The sequence below is a fragment of the Lactuca virosa genome, chromosome 2 (genome assembly GCF_052849685.1).
Source record: "Lactuca virosa cultivar CGN04683 chromosome 2, Lactuca_virosa_CGN04683_v6, whole genome shotgun sequence".
NCBI classification, from domain to species: domain Eukaryota; kingdom Viridiplantae; phylum Streptophyta; class Magnoliopsida; order Asterales; family Asteraceae; genus Lactuca; species Lactuca virosa.
The window spans coordinates 31,753,566-31,774,354 of NC_136427.1; the positions used below are offsets into that span (position 1 = coordinate 31,753,566).

At 37.6% G+C, this 20,789-nt stretch overlaps 1 pseudogene across 1 annotated transcript; it reads left to right on the forward strand.

Moving 5' to 3' along the window:
* Nucleotides 1–4,446: 4,446 nt before the first annotated feature.
* LOC145159005 (chaperone protein dnaJ 11, chloroplastic pseudogene) lies at nt 4,447–5,190 on the forward strand (annotated as a pseudogene). Its single transcript, XR_013737425.1, has one exon. The product of XR_013737425.1 is annotated as a chaperone protein dnaJ 11, chloroplastic pseudogene (transcript).
* Nucleotides 5,191–20,789: the final 15,599 nt, after the last annotated feature.

Consider the following 20,789-nt stretch of genomic DNA (forward strand, 5'->3'; position numbering starts at 1 on the left):
CATTGGAGAATAGATATAAAAAATAAAGAAATAGAATACTCAATTCTCACGAAGCAGAGTGATCAGGTTGAGTTAACAGTAGAGGAGAGACTTCTTACTTCCCATGAAAGACTGTCTAGAAAAGGGATATATACACTAAAGTCCCAATATTTTCATCGATCTGACAAGAAAGTCCTAAACTTTCTTTTCTTGACAGTAAAGTCCTAATTACCAGCAGTTTTTGATACTTTTACCCTTTTTTCCGGTTATCCGGTAATTAGGACTTTTTTTTGTCAAATATATAAAGTTTAGGAATTTTTACGAAAATCATGAATTAGGACTTTACTGTCAAAAAATAAAGTTTAGGACTTTTTTGTCAAATCGTTGAAAATATTGAGACTTTAGTGTATTTTCGTAACCCAAGAACTTTTAATTGTGACTTTTGTTGCAGCGCCAGTATTTTTCTTACCATCATCATCTTTAACCTAATACAATCAGGATCAGGAGAAACAGATGCAAAAGAGAGAGCGAGAAAGGGTGAAAAGACTTGTAAAACTTTCTTCTTGCTTCGCCGCCAAATCTTGAACTAAAAAGTGAGGACAGATTATATAAACACAAACAACACATACCTAGTCAAAAGGGTGTGAATGTGGAGAAAGGGGTACAAAGGGCAATTTTGTTTTTTTTTTTCGGTTTCTTAGTCTCCATTTTTGGGACTGCAAAAAGCCAACACAACCCTGATTATTTCTTTCTTTTTTTATTATCTCCATTTTTTTCAATGTCGGTTTGTTGAGATTAAAAAACTATTTAACAAGAAGCAAACGTTAAAGATTTCAATAGGATCTAGCTAAATAGAGAAGGTTTCAATAACTCTTATGCTTAAAGAGTATCATACCATTAAATTTCTAGCCAAAAAAAGGGATACATACACTAAAGTCCTAATATTTTCAACGATTTGACAAGAAAGTTCTAAACTTTATTTTTTTTTAAAGTAAAGTCCTAATTCATGATTTGACAAGAAAGTCTTAAACTTTATATTTTTGACAAAAAAAAGTCCTAATTAACGGCTAACCGGAAAAAAGGGTAAAAGTATCAAAAACTGCCGGTAATTAAGACTTTACTGTAAAAAAAATAAAGTTTAGGACTTTCTTGTCAAATCGATGAAAATATTAGGACTTTAGTGTATATATCCCTCTAGAAAAAATTAGAAAAGCATAGTATTAGAGATCGACACCCTAAAAAGACCCGATTTAAAGCAAAAAGCACGGGTTAACTGGAAGTCTGGAATGTTGATGGAGACGAAAATAGTAAGTTTTTTCATGGTTTAATTAACAATAATGGGAAGATATGAAACTTTTTTTTTGATAAATTTTGATGAATATATCTAGGCCTAAATTTATCAATATGAAATTCATGAAGCTGTCTAACCTCGATCGGTATGGCTTGGAGAGTTCTTTCTCAACGGAAGAAATAAAAATGGTTGTTTCACATTGTGGCAATGATAAGGCAACGAACCAGACGACTTCATATTTAATTTTATTTAAAAGTATTGGGAGGTTCTTAAAGACGGCATTTTTATTCATTAAAAACTTTAAGATGACCGGAACAATCAACATGCACTGCATCCTTCATCTCTCTTATACCCAAATGTAGTGACCCGCTCTTTCTAAAAGACTGCAGGCCGGTAAATGTTATCGGAAGTGTGTACAAGATTCTTTCAAAGGCACTTACTTTAAGACGCAAGAAACTTATCAATAATATGATCAGTCCGGAGCAAACAACCTACATTAAAGGGAGAAACATTCTCGATGGCCCTCTTGTTTTAAATGAGATATTTTCTTGGGCTAAAAAATCAAGCAAAAGTGTTTATCTTCAAAGTTGACTTCGACAAGGCGTTCAATTCTTTCAATTGGGGATTCTTGGATTTTATAATGGAACAAATGAACTTTAGTGTTAGATGGAGGAAATAGATCGATGGTTGTTTAGGTTCCGGAAGAGCCTCTATTCTAGTTAACGATTCCGCAACAAAATAATTTGACATTAAGAGAGGAGTGAGGCAAGGCGACCCCTCTTATCGTTCATCTTCGTCATTGCCATGGAAGGCCTTAAAATTTATTTAAGGGAGGCTTGTGAGAAACATCTTTTTTAAGGCATTACGCTTCCCAACAATGGGCATTTACTATCACATCTTCTTTATGCGGATGATGTGACTTTTATTGGAGAATAGTCAGAGACTAATCTTATAAATCTAAATAGAAGACAAAACTGCAAAATTGGTCCCCATAGTATTCAAAAAACTTTGGATGGGGTCCAAAAACTTTCCCACTTGCATAGAAGGTCCAAAATCAAGATTTTACTTGGTTTTTAGTCCCCGGAGAACTTGAAATGTCTACTTTGCCCTTTTAACTTCTTTTTTGTATTTTTTAAATATTTTCTTTAATACTTTATTAATTAAACATTAAAAGTAGAAGAATTGGGCCCACCCCACCCCCATCGGTACCCTCCCCCATCTCCCCCCCTCTCTCTCTACGTAACCTCTTCTTCTTCATTTTCAAATCGAAGACTTCAGTCTCCCATAAATTTCGGCGATTATCACTATGACATTTCTTACTCTATTTCTCTCATTTCTTCCCTAATTTCACATTAGCAAAACCCCGACTAGGAACCACCGAAAACCCTAAAAGATTTTGACAATAATGGAGCTCTGCTCTACTAGTTGTTGCTTCCCCATCGGAGAGCTTAACGGTTGCCGACCTGACGCCCCTTCTTGTCTGTAAGTACATCGTCTCCTACTGTCCCCTTCCCCTTATCCTTCTCGAAACCTCGTCCCTTTTTTTATCTTCTGTTTTTGGTGAAACTAGCCACCACCTACACCCACTCTTCCCACATTCACTAGTAAAACCCATACCTCACAGATCCTCTGACATTGATCCTCAAGCACAAGCGCACCCAATGGTTTCCTTGATGATTCAGTTCAGATGGATGAGATAAACCGATGACCCTGTTGAGAGGAATATGACCACCAGATCACAGCCAACACTACCACTTGTAATCGATTACTAGAGGAAAGAGAAAAGAGGAGTTATACCCTTTTTCATTCGTCTTCATGCTGCCATATCGCTGCAAACATCACCACTTACAATCGATTGTAAGAGGAAATATGGAAGATGTAATACTAACTGTGAACAATGATCACCACCTATGGTGATGGGTTTGGGAGAAAGAAGAGTGATGGAGGTGGAGTTGGTTCAACAAGGGATTAGGGATTGGTGGTGGAAACAAGAGAGTTACAAGGGGAGTTTTTTTTTTTCAAGTTGCAAGTGTGTTTTTTTTTTTCGAGTTGAGGCATGTATATGTATATGTGAAGTGTTTGTTTAAGCTTCAATGTGTTTCAACAAGCAAGAAGATGAAGTGTGTGGGTATGTGTGAATGACAAAGTGAGAGGTTGAGAGAGAGAGAGAGAGAGAGAGAGAGAGAGAGTACGATGGAGTGGGTGGTGGCTCATATTAATTTTTTTTTTCTTAAATCGAAATAACTTTAAAATAATTGTAGATAAAAGAAAGAAAATTAAAGGGCATAATCGTCTTTTCAAGCTCTCCGGGGACTAAAAATCCAGAAAGACCTTGATTTTTTATCTTTTATGCAAGTGGGAAAGCTTTTGGACCTCATTCAAAGTTTTTTGAATACCACATGGACCAATCTTGTAGTTCTGTCTAAATAGAATCCTAAGGTGTTTTCATGTCGCATCCGGTCTCAAAGTTAAACTTAACAAAAGCAAAGTCTTTGGGATATGATAGGATAATATTGAGCTTACTCGTGTTGCTAGTATCCTTTGTTGTGAGCATGCTTCTTTTCCTTTCAATTATGTTGGGCTTCCCATTAGGGCAAACATGAAGCTTACAAAAAATTGAAGATCTATTGTAGATAAAATCAAATTGAAATTGTCTAATTGGAAAGCTAGAACACTCTCATTTGGAGGGAAACTTAGTCTTGTTAAATCCGTTTTAGGTAGCCTCCCTCGTTTTTATTTTTCTTTATTCAAAGCTCCAAAAAAGATAATCGGTTGTTTGGAAGGAATCAAACGTAAATTTTTTTGGGGAGAGGAAATGATAATATTAAAAAGATACATTGGATTGCTTGGAGGACTTTGGTTGTGCCAAAAATAAAGGTAGTCACTATTATTTGATGTATTGGATGTGTCTTAATTAAGTAAGTTGAAATCTTTGACACGAAATTATTTTTGCATGTAGAATATGTGTCAAAAATATCATAAGGTTGCATTGATCTTTCTAGAAGTTAGAGAAAAGTATCCGCCGTTGATCGCCGGTAGAGATTCCTGTGGTCCCCGGCCACCGATTGTTCGCTGGCTCCTTTAATTTATTTGTTCAAATGGATAACTCTCATTTTCAGTTCCAACTCACCAACACGTATTCATCCCCAAATCTCCCCTTATAAATCCACCATACAAAATCCATATCCAAAAAAACTCACAACACAAACAATTTATTCACATATCAATGGCTATTTCGACTGCATCTGCATCTTCCTTCTTTACTTCCCCTAATTTCTCCCTCAATTTAAACTCATCGTCAAAATCAAGTTCAAACTCCGTCAACTTCCGAAGAGCTCCGATTTCAGCTGCTTACGCCACCGCTGAGAAAACGGAGACTATTAGATCGTTCTGTAATAAAACTCCTTCCTCATTGTATGAAGTGCTCGGAGTTCCAATCGGAGCTGATACACAGGAGGTGAAAGCTGCGTATCGGAGATTAGCGAGAGTTTTGCATCCTGATGTCGGAAGGATTGACTCGTCGGCTGATGAATTCATGAAAGTGCATTCAGCTTATGCTACGCTAACAGATCCGGCGAAACGAGCGGATTACGATCGAACTCTGGTGCAGAGGCGCGCAGGTGTTTCTTCTCCGGTGAGTTTTTCCGGCGGATACAGGAGTCGAAGATGGGAGACGGACCAGTGCTGGTAGAAGTTGCTCCTTTGAAATTCGATCGACATTTTAGAGATCTTGAACATGTAAATATGGAATCTTACAATACTTGGCTAGATTTTGAAGCCATAGCATTGAACTATTTGATCTTAGTTTTTTTTTTATGAATCTTGTTAATTTTGTAGATGAAATTATTATCTTTAAATCAAATATGGTGTTATCAGGAATTATGGTTGATTCAATGACATTACGAATTTATTTTTTATCACATATTAATTGTTGTTAAAATATCAACAGTGATTAGGACTGCCGACTTAAAGTCTTTCTATTTCTAGAATGTTTAATTTGAAAATTGACAAAATGTTTGCATGTATAATCTATTATACAACCAGTTGGTTATTTATATATGCCAACTAAATGATGCTATAATAATCTATTATACAACCAGTTGGTTATTTATATATGATGCTATGATTACAAAAGCGATATTTCAATGCAAATATTTCGAAGACAAATAAAGTGTCGGTTTGTAAAAACGTAATAAAATTTCAATAAACTATACAAAAAACAAGTATGTTAAATTATTATACATAACGTTTGTAAAAAAAATACATAAAATTATAAAGTTAGCCTAATTGCCTAATGATTTTTACAAAATGACCAAAAACTAGCTAATAGTCCAAAATAGTCACCTAAATGGCCAAATCTCACCGAGATTAAGGGAGTTGCGGTTTAGGCACCTAGCCTATGGTTTTTTGATTTCGTACATGCCCGTTGTGGTATTAAGCGTTTGGGGTGCTGTTTTGCGATTCCTATGTGGTTTCACGACCCATTGACCTATAATATATAAAGTTGAAAATTTTCATTTGTTATTTTCGGGTTTGCAAGCATACAACTTTTTTTTTTTTGAAAAAGCGTAAAAGATTAAAATTAAAAACCATTTAGCATGAAGCTAGAGAAAAGAGAATACAAAGAACCGTATATCATTGGAATTTGAAGCCACAATGACCAAGTAATAGTATTTCTATTGTATCTACCATCAAACAATTGAAAAGAAGTAATAACAATGTTCTAAAAAGGGCACTCCTAAGCATAGGTGGCAAATTGAACATCACACTATTCATGTACCTCCATATAAACCAAATTGTGGTCAGCACAATAACTCCCAACACCTTCCTATTCTGGACATTAACCCTAATCGAGTCAACACAATATAATAACTCCAAACTAATAAATAAAAGGGGGAAATGGAGATCCAACTATTTAATCACCTTAATCCATATCTTATTCGCCACATCACACAAAACAAACACATGATTCACTTCCTCACTAGCCGACATACATGAAGCACATATCACCAAGGGCAAATTGATGTTTCTGACATCCAAGTTGTTCCTAGTAGGAAGTCTATCCAAGAAAGCACGCCAAAGAAGAACGTTAACCTTGATTGGAACTAGACGACACCATCTAGTAGCAATAAAGCCGGAAGGAAGGATATACTTGTCTATATAACACCTGGTACAATTAATGTAAAGTCACCATCTGTCTTTAACTCCCACTCCCACCTATCACTCCCAGCCGAGAACACCACCTGAGATAACATTCCAATCAATTCTTCAAGTTGATCAGCAGAAGCACTACCCGTGATATCCCTATTCCAAGCCCAAAACCACTCACCATTTTGCCACCTAGCAACAACAAGACAATATTTTTGAGTCTTCAATGCATAGAGCCTTGGAAATAGAGCCATTAAGCTCATATTCCCTAACCAAACTTCTTGCCAAAAACGAGTAACATTCCCATTCCCAATTGATTTTTGCAAAAAGAATGGGGCAAAACCACATCAACATGTAACTTATCCCACATCTTCAACATAGACAACCACACTCCACGACCTCTCGACGTAAGATGGGATATACCAATACCCCCTTAAGATCCATATATACTTCTAATTACCTTAACCCAAATGGAGTTTGTATCTATATGGAATCTCCATTGCCACTTAAAAATCAAAGCCAAATTAAAGGACTTCAAGTTGTCAATCCCTAACCCACCTTTATCTGTGAAATTTAACATTAACTCTCACTTGAACCGAGAAATTTTTCGTTCCTTTTTCTTAGCACCGTAGAAAAACCGAGATCTCAAGGATTGAACCAGCCTATACACAGCCTCAAGAGCCTTGAACAACGACATATAGTAAATAACAAGGCTACCAAGAACAACTTTCGACAAGGTCAATCAACCACCTATTGAAAGCAAGTGAACTTTCCAATTAGCAAAGCCATTTCTTGAACTTCAAAATAAAATTACTCCAGGTATCAATTCTTCCCATATTCTCCCCAACAGGAAGACCCATATACGAGAAAGGAATGGAAGCAACAGAACATCCAATACACACGACCCCCTCTTCAACTTCATAATCATTTTTACCAATCCCAATCAAATTCGATTTCTGCATATTAATACATAACCCAGAAACTAAATAATAACAGTTAAGAACCATAATCAGGTTAGAAATATTTGTTTCCTCCTATTCACCTAAAAACAGAGCATCATCAGCCTAAAAAAGATAAGAGAGAGCCACATGATCGTTTCCAATAGAGATACCACGAAACCAACTCTGATTCACCACATCTTCCAAAGCCACGTGCAGACCTTCCATAACAATAATAAAAATAAAATGAGATAAAGGATCCCCCTACCGAAGAGCCTTCTGCAAAGTGAATTCCCGAGTAGCCGACCCATTGACTAGAACTGAAGTACAAGAGAACTCCAAAATAACTTTAATCCAAGTATCCAACCAATCCACTTCTGGTCAAACCCCATAAACTCCATTAACTTCGTAAGATACTCCCAACTTACAGAGTCATAGGCTTTATCAAAATCTACTTTAAATATGAACGTCTTCTTCTTTTTCTTCTTGTACCAGTTAATAACTTCATTTACCAATAAAGGGCCATCTAAAATGTATATGCCCTTAATAAAAGAGCAGACTGCTCATAACTGACAATACTGTCAATCACCACTGCTAGACGATTAGCTAAAAGTTTCGTATTTATCTTATATTGCAACCCAATTAAGCTAATAGGCCTATACTCTATAATGCATGTAGGATTCTCTTTCTTTGGAATTAAAGTGAGAAAAAAAGAGTTACATCCATACGGGATATAACTAATCTCTGCGAACTCCTGAACAAAACCGCACACATCATTTTTAATAAGATCCTAGAAATGTTTAATGAAACAAAAAGAGAACCCATCAGAACCCGGGGCACGATCACTCTCTCATGACCACACATCAACCTTAATATCTTCTTCAGTAAACACCCTACTCAAACTCAAAGAAAGCTTGATCAGAAGAAAGTTTTTTTTTAATGAGAGCTAGGGAAAAAAGCCGAAGCACCTTTAAACTGCTTAAAGTTTTCTTTAAAAAACTTAAAAAATTCATCTTTCACTTGAATGGGATCAGTCATCCACAAACCATCCACCATGAGACCAAAGATAACAAGTTTTCTTCTTTTTCTCTTTAAATGAGAATTAAAAAACTTTTAATTTTCATCCCCTTCAACACCCCCACTTAGTATTAGCTTTTTGAGAAAAATCCATCTGTTCAATTTTATCCAAACTAGCAAGCTTTTTGACAATATTAGCTCTAACCCTCACCAAATCACCATCATTAACTTCCTTGTCTACCTCATCTAGTTGCTCCAATAAATCCTTCCTAAGAGCACGATTTTGATCAGCCACGGCCTTATGCCAAACTTTCATTCTTTCTTTTAAGCCTTTAAGTTTATTTTTAAAGATAATAAAATTATTGGCATTTTATTCAACAACAAAACCAACTCGTACCTTCTTCACCATATCCTCAAACCCATCTAGTAAGAACCAAGAGGGAAACAATTTAAAGGGAGTTGGACCATAGTCAAAAGATTCACTTTTTAACACTATATGACTATGATCCGACCACAGCTGAGGGAGAAACAATACCAACCATATTCGAAAAAAGATCCATAACCCCATTAGAACACAAAAAGTTGAACATCAATAAGGTACATATCAATAATAAAATTACTAAATTCATCCGCCGTAAGAGAACAAAAAGTTGTGCCACTTCTTTCATCAATGGAGCGAACCACATTAAAATCACCAAATATAATGAATTCCCCTCTATTATGTCGCATAAAGGAAGCAACATAATCCCATAACTCCTTTTTTCTACGTCTATCTTGTGGAGCATATACATTCACAATAAAACATTTCACATTAGGGCCCACCGCCTCTCCCTCAACAATAAGACTATTATCACCAAACCATGTCCTACTTTTTCTGAACATAGCTGAATCCCACAGAGTCAAAATACCACCAGAACGACCCCTTGCACTACTATTTGCCACTTCAAATTGATAGAAGATAAAATAAATCTAAACACATCAGCTTTATTTCCTGAATACCTAGCACACTAATACCATGATCAACACATAAATTTTTTTATCCATCTCTTCTTCTTATGGCATTTAATGCCACACTCATTAATGGACAAAAAATTCATTTAAACTTTCCTGTAACAACACTTCTATCAACCATCTTAATAATGCCATTTTTACATTACCTTTATGAGAAGAAGATGATGAAATCTTTCCAGTAGGGACTGATCTAGACTGAATTGGAGATTGAAATTGGAATCCATGAAACCCCGGTGGAAAGGTGGCTGAATTTAAATCCATATGACTTCCTGATTTATCGACATCGACAACCTCATTCTTTTTGGGGTTGGAAAACTCTTCTATTAAACACTGAAATAGAATTACAATAGGAGGAGCAACTCTCACACTCAACTATTACAAAAAACCAACCCTCTCACTAACACACTCACTCTAAGTGTTATAGTATCTATTTCTCTGTGTTTGGGATGCTTACAACTGAAGAATGAAGTCTCTATTTATAGTCTTGGCAGCCACCATTTTTGTTACCTTCATTAACTGTGTTCATCATAGGGTTGGAAGAGTTTGCCACCCTAGGTTTCATTTTGTCAACAAAAATGGCTACTGTAGCTTTGGAGGCTGGAACACAACAAATCTACCCCTCCAGTCTCCGTCCAACAATCCTCATCCCAACTATGTCAGCACATAGTTTGTGTTTCTCTTGTGTCACCACCTTTGTCAACATGTCTGCAGGATTGTTGTTGGTGTTGATCTTTAACAACTTCAATTCTCGTCCCTCAATTGCTTCTCTAAGCCAGCGATAACGGATATCAATATGTTTTGTGCAGGAATGGTACATCGAGTTCTTACTCAGGTCTATAGCACTCTGACTATCGCAATGAATGATGTACTCTTCTTGTAGAAAGCCTAATTCTTGAAGAAACCGTTTCATCCATATAAGCTCGTTCCCAGCTTCAACGGCAGGAATATACTCGGCTTCTGTTGTTGAGAGTGCGACACACTTCTGTAACTTGGATTGCCACGAGATAGCTCCCCCCGCCAAAGTGAAAATGTAACTTGATGTAGATTTCCTATTATCAAGATCGCCTGCCATATCGGCATCTGTATAACCTTCCATAATTTACTTTGCTCCCCCGTAGCATAAACATAGTTTCGAACTACCCTTCAGGTATTGAAGTATCCATTTGACTGCTTCCCAATGTTGTTTTCCCGGATTAGCTAGATATCTACTCACAACACCGACAACATGAGCAATATCTGGTCTTGTACACACCATTACATACATAAGACTTCCTACGGCTGAGGAATAGGGGATTGCTTTCATCTCTTTTTTTTCTTTGTCAGAAGAGGGACAATTTTTCTTACTCAACTTGAAGTGATTAGCCAAGGGTGTTCCAACGGGCTTGGCATTTTCCATGTTAAACCTTTTGATCACACGTTCAACATAATCCTCCTGTGATAAGAATAATTTTCTTGATTTTCTATCACGGATAATTTTCATTCCCAATATCTATTGTGCTGGGCCTAAGTCTTTCATATCAAAGAACTTAGATAAATCCTTCTTCAAGTTGTTAATCATTGTTGTATCTTGACCCACTATCAACATATCATCCACGTAGAGCAAAAGGATGACAAATTTCCCATCTGGAAACTTCTTCCGATAGACACAGTGGTCTGCAACGGTTCTCTTGTACTCATGATTCATCATAAATGAATCAAACTTCTTGTACCACTGCCTTGGGGCTTGCTTAAGACCATAAAGACTCTTCTTTAATTTGCATACGAGATGCTCTTTCTTTGGGACTTTAAAGCCATCAGGCTGCTCCATGTATATTTCTTCATCCAAATCACCATGGAGAAAGGTTGTTTTCACATCCATCTGCTCAAGTTCAAGATCTAGACTGGCAACTAATTCGAGTACAACTCGAATAGACATCATCTTCATAACCGGCGAAAAAATTTCATCAAAGTCGATTCCTTCTTTTTGTTGGAAACCTTTGACAACGAGTCTCGCCTTATACTTCATAGTATTTCCCTTGCTGTCTTTCTTCAACTTGAAAACACACTTGTTTTTTTAAGGATTTCTTTCCTTTGGGGAATTTCACCAACTCATATGTTTGATTCTTCTGCAAAGAATTCATTTCTTCTTCCATGGCCTTCTGCCAATTTGCTTTGTCAATATGAGATTGAGCTTCTTGAAAGCTCTCTGGATCCCCCTCACTAGTAAGAAGGATGTAGTTTGAAGTCGGATATCTTGTTGATGGAGCACGTACTCGTTCGGATCGTCTAACTTGAGTTCCTTCATTTGTAACTTCTGTAAATATATCTAAAGTATCATGGGGTGGAAGCTCCCCCTGCTCAACACCTTCTTGATTTGCATCATCAACTTCTTCATCCTCTTCTTCAGTGGAAACATCATCTTTATTTTCAGATATTACATATGAAACTTTGGAGATTTGTTGCTTGTTAACCGGAGCCTTGAAATCATAATACTAGTTTTCATAGAAAACCACATCTCTACTTCGAATAACCTTCTTTAGTTCTGGGTCCCATAGCCTGTACCCGAACTCTTCATCTCCATATCCAATAAAGATGCATGGAGTGGATTTGAGGTCCAACTTTTTCCGCAATTCACTTGATACATGTGCAAGCGCCTTGCACCCAAATACTCTCAAGTGAGAATATGATATGTCTTTACCCGTCCATATCTTCTCTGGACTTCAAAATTCAATGGAGCGGAAGGTGACCTATTTATTAGATAGCAGGCTGTCAATACAGCTTCACCCCAAAATGGCTTTGGGAGTTTAGTCATGCTGAGCATGCATCAAAATTTCTCAACAATAGTGCGATTCATCCGTTCTGCTACACCATTGTGTTGTGGGGTTCGTGGGACAGTCTTTTCATGTCTGATACCATGTTCCGTGCAGTATGTAGAGAACTCACGGGAATAGTACTCGCCTCCATTATCTGATCTGATACATTTCAACTGCTTTCCTGTTTGTCTTTCCACCATTGCATGAAAGGCTTTGAAGAAGTCAAATACTTGGTCCTTTGTCCTCAGACAGTATGTCCATACCTTTCGTGACACATCGTTAATGAATGTCACAAAATACCGGCTTCCACCAAGAGATTCTACTTCAAAAGGAGCAGCAACTCAGAGCGGTTCTTTCTTGTGGAGCTAAAGGAAACTCTATCTTGTTTCCCAAATAGGCAGTATTCACAAGGATCCAGGGCAACATCTTTTGCCTTTGAAATGGACTCCTTCTTTGCAAGAGTCTTCTATGCCACAAGTTTGGTGATGTCTCTTCTTCAACAGCATTGAGACTTGGCTGAAGTAGCTTTGCATGGCTTTTATAAAGAGTACCATCAAGTTGTCCCCTTGCAACAACCATAACACCTTTTAACAACTACCAGGTACCATTTTTGAATTGATTATCATATCCTTGGACGTCAAGAGCTCCAACTGAGATAAGATTCATTCTCAGCTCTGGGACATGTCGAACATCTTTCAGCACCAATGTACATCCAACATTTGTCTTTAAATGCACATCACCAATACCAGCAATGCTTGAGAAACTAGTGTTTCCCATCTTCACGGTACCATGGTCTCCGGGTTTATAATTAGTGAATAAATCTTGGTTTGGAGTCGAATGATATGATGCGGCGCTATGAATCACCCACTCATCATCATGAGTTTTAACATGTAGGAATGCTTCCTCCTCGTATGTAAGAAGGGCAACGTCTTGTGTTATGGTGACCATGGTTTCACCATTCTCCCTACTTGAATTCTGGCTTGTCTCAAGCTGCTCTCATAAGAACCTTCGACAATCACTCCTTTTGTGGCCATAGTAATTACAGTGATTGCAATAGCCTTCGAACCATGTATTTGAATATTTACCTCGCTCTCGTGATTTCCCTCGATGTCGTGATTTCCCACGATATGTCTGCCTCTACCTCTACATCGGCCTCCAGTTCTTCCCCCGCCTCTTTCTTTGTTTTCTGACACGAGGGCAAAAGACTGGTCTGTCCCAGCTTCTTTCCTTCTTGCTTCCTCGTTCATTAGGACGTCTGTGACCATCTCTACTGTCACTTTACCACCGGGGGCAGAATTGCTGAGAGTCACAACAAGCGTCTCCCAATTATCTGGTAGAGAACTCAAGAGTAATATGGCTTGTTCCTCGTCTTTGAGAACCCAATCAGCAGCACCGAGCTGGTTTACGAGATCCTGGAACTGACTCGTATGCTCGGTTATGGACATACCACTTCGTAACTTGTGGTTTACAAGGCGCCTCATCAGCAAGGTCTTGTTGCGTTCCGTCTTTGCTTGATACATATTCTTGAGCTTCTCCCAAAGTTTGTACGCGTCTGTCTCTTGAGAGACATGATGAAAAACACTGTGGTCGATCCACTGTCGAATTTGCGCCACCGTTTTCTTGTTTATTCTCGTCCAAACTTCGTCTGTCTTTGTGTCGGGTTTGACGCCTTGCTTTTCTATAGGCTCTGCTAAATCTTTCAGATTAAGCAAATCTTCCATCCTTGGCTTCCACATGTTGTAATTTGTGGGCGTAAGTCGAACCATCGTAATCGTACTTGTAGATTCCATCGAAAATACTTGTAATGTGCTTTTACAAATATTTCAAGGAAAATTATATAAAACCGAGCTCTCGGTTAGATTCTGAAGCGTCAAAAATGGTGGGGTAGACTTTTTTGGGTCAAAATACACTTTCTTGAAAAGTTATGGGCTAACTTGTAACTTTTCAAAACTTTAGGGACTAAACTGTAATTTTCACAGCATACAGGACCAATCTGAAATGTTTCTGCCAACCAGGGACCTTTCTGAAACTTTTCTGAAGTCTAGGGACCAAACAGATTACTTTCGGAACAAACAGGGACCAAAATTGTGTTTCTTCAGACATAGAGGGACATGTCTGCAACTTTCTGAAACTTCAGGGGCTAAACTGCAACTTTCTGAAATTCTGGTCAATGATGACGTCACTGATGACGTCGCTCATTCTTCTCCGGTGAGCTTCTCTGCCCACTGGTTTTTCCGGTGACAATTTCCGGCAATTTTGACCAGACTTTTGACCGATGATTTGAGGTACTTCCGGTTGTCAAAAAATTACGACAAATATATTTTCGGAATCCTTGAAATGAGACCTTTCTAATGGTGTACCCAGAAATCGATTTTAAGACAACAAAATTTTGACGAAAAAACAGAGAAATTCGTGAAAAAATCCCTGGACACCAAACCAAGCTCTAATACCAGTTTTTGGGGTTGGAAAACTCTTCTATTAAACACTGAAATAGAATTACAATAGGAGGAGCAACTCTCACACTCAAATATTACAAAAAACCAACTCTCTCACTAAGACACTCACTCTAAGTGTTATACTATCTATTTCTCTGTGTTTGGGATGCTTACAACTGAAGAATGAAGTCTCTATTTATAGTCTTGGTAGCCACCATTTTTGTTACCTTCATTAACTGTCTTCATCATAGGGTTGGAAGACTTTGCCACCCTAGGTTTCATTTTTTCAACAAAAATGGCTACTGTAGCTTTGGAGGCTGGAACACAACAATTCTCAATGTAATTCTATTTCTAATTCAATTTTAGATCAACACTTTCCAAAACAACGGTTTCAGTATAAGGGAATTTTTTATTTCCTTGTAATGGGAATTTAGAGTGTATATCATCCTGTGATTTGGATCGTTAGAATCTTCCTCAACGATTCCTTTACGAAACCCATCATGCTCTAGATTAGCATGAGAATCTCATTACCAGTATAACTGAAATCATGCGCATCATTATCCTCACCCCATTGTTGTGTCCCCCATTATCTTCCACAAAATCATCTTCCTCACAATTATGACTAGATTCACCATCAGACTCATCAATATTGCCTTTAATGTTTGGACATCTTGTATTTCGATCCATACATCTCTTTCCTTCACCAAGAAATTCTTAGATAGACTACATAATTCTTTAAAATAAGTCTTCATAGTTGCATGTGTTTTGAAATTAAGGCAAGCCTGAACTGATGTGAACTCAAACGATATCCATGTTCCACCCACATAACTCACCTCCACTTCATTGAAATCTTCAACATTCATTATATGTCACACCCCAAAACCGGAACGGCGGAAACGTTCGGGGGTGGAGGACGTCATGTATAGTATCACAACAATGCATAGTAGTAAACAAGCAACAACATCATCCATTGCATTAATAATATAATTTAATACAAGTGTGTTCCGTCAAGTTAAATAGACACCAAAAATATGAATCAAAATAAAAGATGAGTCTTGAACAAGCTCCATCTTCTCAAAAACTGGCACCGGTACCTGTCTACTGGTGACCTGAGAATACAAATTATTTTGAAAGAGTTTATCAGCTTTAAAGCTGGTGAGATCATAAGTATATTAGTGTCTGTGTTTGTATGAAAGTGTTTGTAAGTATGTAATGTATAAGTTTGTAATTGTTTGTAAATTGTTTGAACTCTCCTAGAAAACCCTATGTTTCCTACTAACAGTAGCCTTCCACCAAGGCATCTAGTGGTCGTGTGTGTGTCTCTTGTAAGAGTATGTATTTTCCCAAATCTGACTATCATTAACCAAAAATATAGTTTTTACATTACTGTTTATTGTGTGAAGATCACAAAGTGAATGCAATGGGAAAATGAAATAGTACTGTAGTGTTGTATTAAGTAACTACTGTTGTACTAACTACCTTAAACCAATTGTTATTTAAAGTACCATGTGATCGGCCTGTACCGTACTACCGACTATAAACACGACGATGTAAGACGTCGGAAGAAATGACGTTTGGCACCCGTAGACTTGCAAGTCCCACTGTAGCGAGCAGCAAGGTGTAGGATAGTCAATCCAGTATAGATCTATACACAAACTCAACGCTCTCCATTTAAGGAGATTATGGATACAAAACGGGCCATGACAGGTGATGTCATGCCCCGTTACGTGGCTCGCATAACTGTATTAGTGCACTGGTGAATGTATTGTATGTACTAGCTGTATTGTATTTTCTAGCTGTATTGTATGTTCTCTCTCTGTCTAGTATGTATGTATGTTCTCTCTGTATGGTATTGTTTGTTTCTCATCATAGTATTCTCTATCTGTATGTTATGTGCTCTCTGTATGGTATTGACTCATGTATGAACTGACTCTTTGTATGTTTCACTGTTCTATTAATAGTATTAGTATCTTCCTAAACTATACCTATTATAGCTTACTGGTAATGTTTGTTTGAATGTATGAACTTGTTTGTATACCTTTGCTACCCAAAGGTATTGAATAGAAAGAAGTAACTTTTATATCTATATACATATACATAATATATGACTAGGATTCAAACGACCTTCGGACAAATAACCGATACCCTAAGTCCACAACCAAACAAGGAACAGGAGGCAAGGTGAGCTATCAGTCCTAAGTCCTTTCAATCCTACTTATATAACTATATCTATATAGATACACATTTAACAGAATATAAGTTTAGAAGAGTTTAATAAAAGTATTTGACATCTAAAAGAGTTTGTAAAACAGTTTGAAGTAGTTTGTTTGATAACACAGTTTGAAAAGTAAGAAATCCACTTGTTTGGTAGTTATTAATCACATGTGATTGATATAATAACTATAATAGTTCAACTTGTATCCCCCCCCCATAAAAGCATTTAAAAACATTTAAAAGGTTAATTAAGGGGGTATGAACTCACCTGTAGTGAGTAACTCGAATGAAAGATCGATATAGGATTGTTGGGTGTCAATTGGAGTCTTGAGCACAAACGATTCCTATTTAACATATAATTACACATATATGATTACATTCCACGTATATAACCACTTAAAGTGATAGGGACACGCCTTAGGGACATAAAAACACTTAGAATTAAGTGTTACCAACACCTATGGTTGCACATAAGAGGTGTATGGCCCTATATTTGAGTGTAAGGCCACAAAGTCATGGGTTTTATGTGTGTGCGGCCAGAGTGTGTGTGCGGCCAGGTTGTGCGGCCAGGGTGTGTGTGTGGCCGCACGCTCACTATGAAGTGTGCCAAAATGTGTTTCCAAGCCTTAGGAATGTTCTAGGGAAGGTGTTTTGACCATTGGCTAGCTGGAATGGAAGTTTGTTGCCATATTAGACCCTTAAAAGGGTGTGTGCGGCTACACATGGTGTGTGCGCCCGTACACATGGTGTGTGCGGCCGTACACACTTGAAGATCATATGAAATGGCATTTTTCATGTGTAAATTCAAGGGTCTTTAGCTTATAACAAGCTATTGCAAGTGTATACCCGATTTAGAGGCTTAAAAGTGTAGTTAAAAGCCCAGAAAATAGTGTGTGTTCTTGGTGTTCTTGGTGATCTAACACCGATTAGGTGTTTTCATGGATCAAATCAAGGGAAAAGGCTAGCTAAGGTCAAGTATTAGCTAATCAAAGAAGGAATCACTCACTTGATTGAAGATTGAAGTGAAACTTTGGATGATACTTGAGAGAAAACGAGTTCTAGCCTTGAAGAAGTGGAAAAAGTGTTCAAAATGACTAAGTGTTGAATATATAGGTGGGAGTGTGCGGCTGGGATGGGTGTGTGGCCGCACACACCTTGTGTTGGTGTGTTTGGCTCATTTGCAAGGTATTACACTCACAAAACTCATCCCACGACTCATACCCTGATTATACTAGGTTTTAAACACTGTAATTGACTCTAAACAGTGCTAGATAAAAGCAAAAACGAGTCTGACCTTCCTTGATTTGAATAAGTGTATAAGATAAAAATTTCGGATTTTCACATTATTCGTTTCATATCTGGAAGACTAGTAGCATCCTTAACATTCCCTAGAACAAACCTATTTCTATCTTCAATCTTCAAGAAATCACCATCTGTAAGGGACACTTTCTTCAACACTTTATTCTTTTCTTGTATAGAAGAGTTAGCATCCATTTGAAGCATCTTGGCATATGACACACCTTGATCAGGAGCTGTAGTTTGTACTGTTTTATGGTTCGCCTTATTGTGATCTTCCTTTCCACATTTCGTTTGGACTTGAGAGTAATTCTTATGTTCCTAATTAAACTTAGCCAAACAAACAAAAACCTGATAATTACCCATCCATACAAAAATCATATCATTCTCCAATCTTTTCTTGTCCAAAACATTCAAGAAACATACAAAAGCAAACCACCTATCAAGCTTAAACAATTTCCTAACAATGTACACATCGAAAATCTTCCCATACTGCTCGAACAGACTCCACAAACCCTTCATCTCCATGTATTTTGGAAAAGTAGTAACAAAGAATGCAACTGATAACTTATCGACATCACGTTGATTAGAGCCTTCCCTATTCTTTTTTTATTCAAAAATTTCCATTCATATTGTTAAAATGTTTGTCTTATTCTCAATCTTATCATTGATCATTTCTGGAATTATATCCTTTTCAATATCCTTTTGTGTTATTTATTTATTTGTTTATTAAGGTTTGTATCGTATTTTGTGGGACTTTGGTTGTAAAGAATTTGTGTAGGGAGGACTTATGTTGATATGTTGCAATTCTGTTGGACGGGGGCTTGTATTATGAACACTTATAAAACATGCGGATCCTTTCCTGTTCGAATTGTTCCAGGTTATGATCGGGTTTGGTATGTATTTGATTTGTGAATTTACCCGAAGTATATGTAACATTGTGTACTCGTATCTTCATTCATTGATTCTTTTTAAGTTCATATTAGAGCTCTGTGTTTCCTCTACAACTTCTTCGTCAGTTCTTTTGTTCTTCAGTATTTGTAACGCTCCAAAATCATGGATAAATTTTCATTTTTAATTTAATCGAAAACCGTCAACTATTCATGACAACCCCAAACTAAGTATGTCAATATGAGAATCATCATCAGAGTATAAATCCAAATCATAACAAAAGATAACTTAACATGGGTGGATGCACTGCGATCATGTCGGGCCCTTCCCCTTCGAACTGGAAGTACCTGAAACCATAAACATAACTGTAAGCATAGAGCTTAGTGAGCTTCCCCAAAATACCACATACAAAACACATATACATATAACAGAGAAGTACGCCCCAAATCCTAATCAACCAAAAGAAGTCCAAAGTTCCTAATGGACCACGGCCCAAAGTGGCCCCAAACTTGAATCTGAGAAGTACGCCCCACGTATAATCTTGTATGCCCCGCGTACAAGCGTCTAATGCAGAAGAAATTACGGGTCCAAGATGCAGTTGTGCAGCGTACTTTAAATTACACCCGGTATACGCATCAGGATTGAAAACCTTCTAAACTTCATATCTAAGTCTAAAAAAATGTAAATAACCACAAATTTGCAATCTATATGCTTTTGAATGGCTACAAAGAGCCCGACACCAAAACCCAAACTCCTTTAGTAATCTAAGACCTGACAACTCTTGCATGGAGTAAAGCAAGGTCTAAGTTTGCATTTTTATATCTTAACACACCCTAAACTGTCTGAAAGGACATCTTAAAGGCTTCGGAGTATTCCATAGTCACAAAGCTCTAGGTTTTGGGACAAAAAGAGTGTAAATCTAAGCTTAAACAAGATCTAAAGAAATATGCATCAAGGTTGGAGCTTTTTACCTCCAAAAGATGCACAAGGATGAGAAATTGTTGGATCCAAAGACTTGAGAGCAAAACCGCTTCTTTGATGATCTTCCTTGACAAAAAAGAATACATAAAACTCACTCAAAGGCTTCAAATCTCACTCCCAAGTCTAGGGTTTTCGATATTAGGGTTTAGAGGAATGGAAGCTGGAGGTAAGGACATGTTTGAGGTCATAATGATCTTTAAATAGGGTCCAAACCCTAAAAATTAGGGTTTTTCCCCTGCTTGTGTACGCCCAACGTACGTGAGAGGCTCCCCAATCACATGCAAGGTTCCTACGCCCGATGTACCTGGCTCGTACGCCCACCGTAGGGACCAATTTGCCAACTTTTAAGAATTATTGCTAGAATGGAAAATTACCTGGAACACTTGCGTTACAAATCTCCCCCACTTGAACTAGACTTTGTCCTTAAATTCCGAAGCTACAAACAAGTCAGGGTAGTGCTCCCCCATCTTTTCTTTAGGCCCTCGCATCCATTCTGAGCCTTTCTTGTGTCGCCATTGCACCTTCACTAGGTTCATTACTTTCTTGCGCAGAGTCTTGGTCTTCCTGGCAAGAATCACAGTCAGTCTCTCTACATAGTTCAGGTGCTCATCGAACTGAACATCATCCAAAAGAATCACCATCGAATCATTGGCTATACACTTCCGCAACTGAGAGACATGGAATGTGTTGTGGATTTGAGTGAGATCATCAGGCAAATCCAACTGACATGCAACCTTGCCCACTGGGGCGGTAATCCTGAAGGGACCAATAAATCAGGGGCCCACCTTGCCCCGTT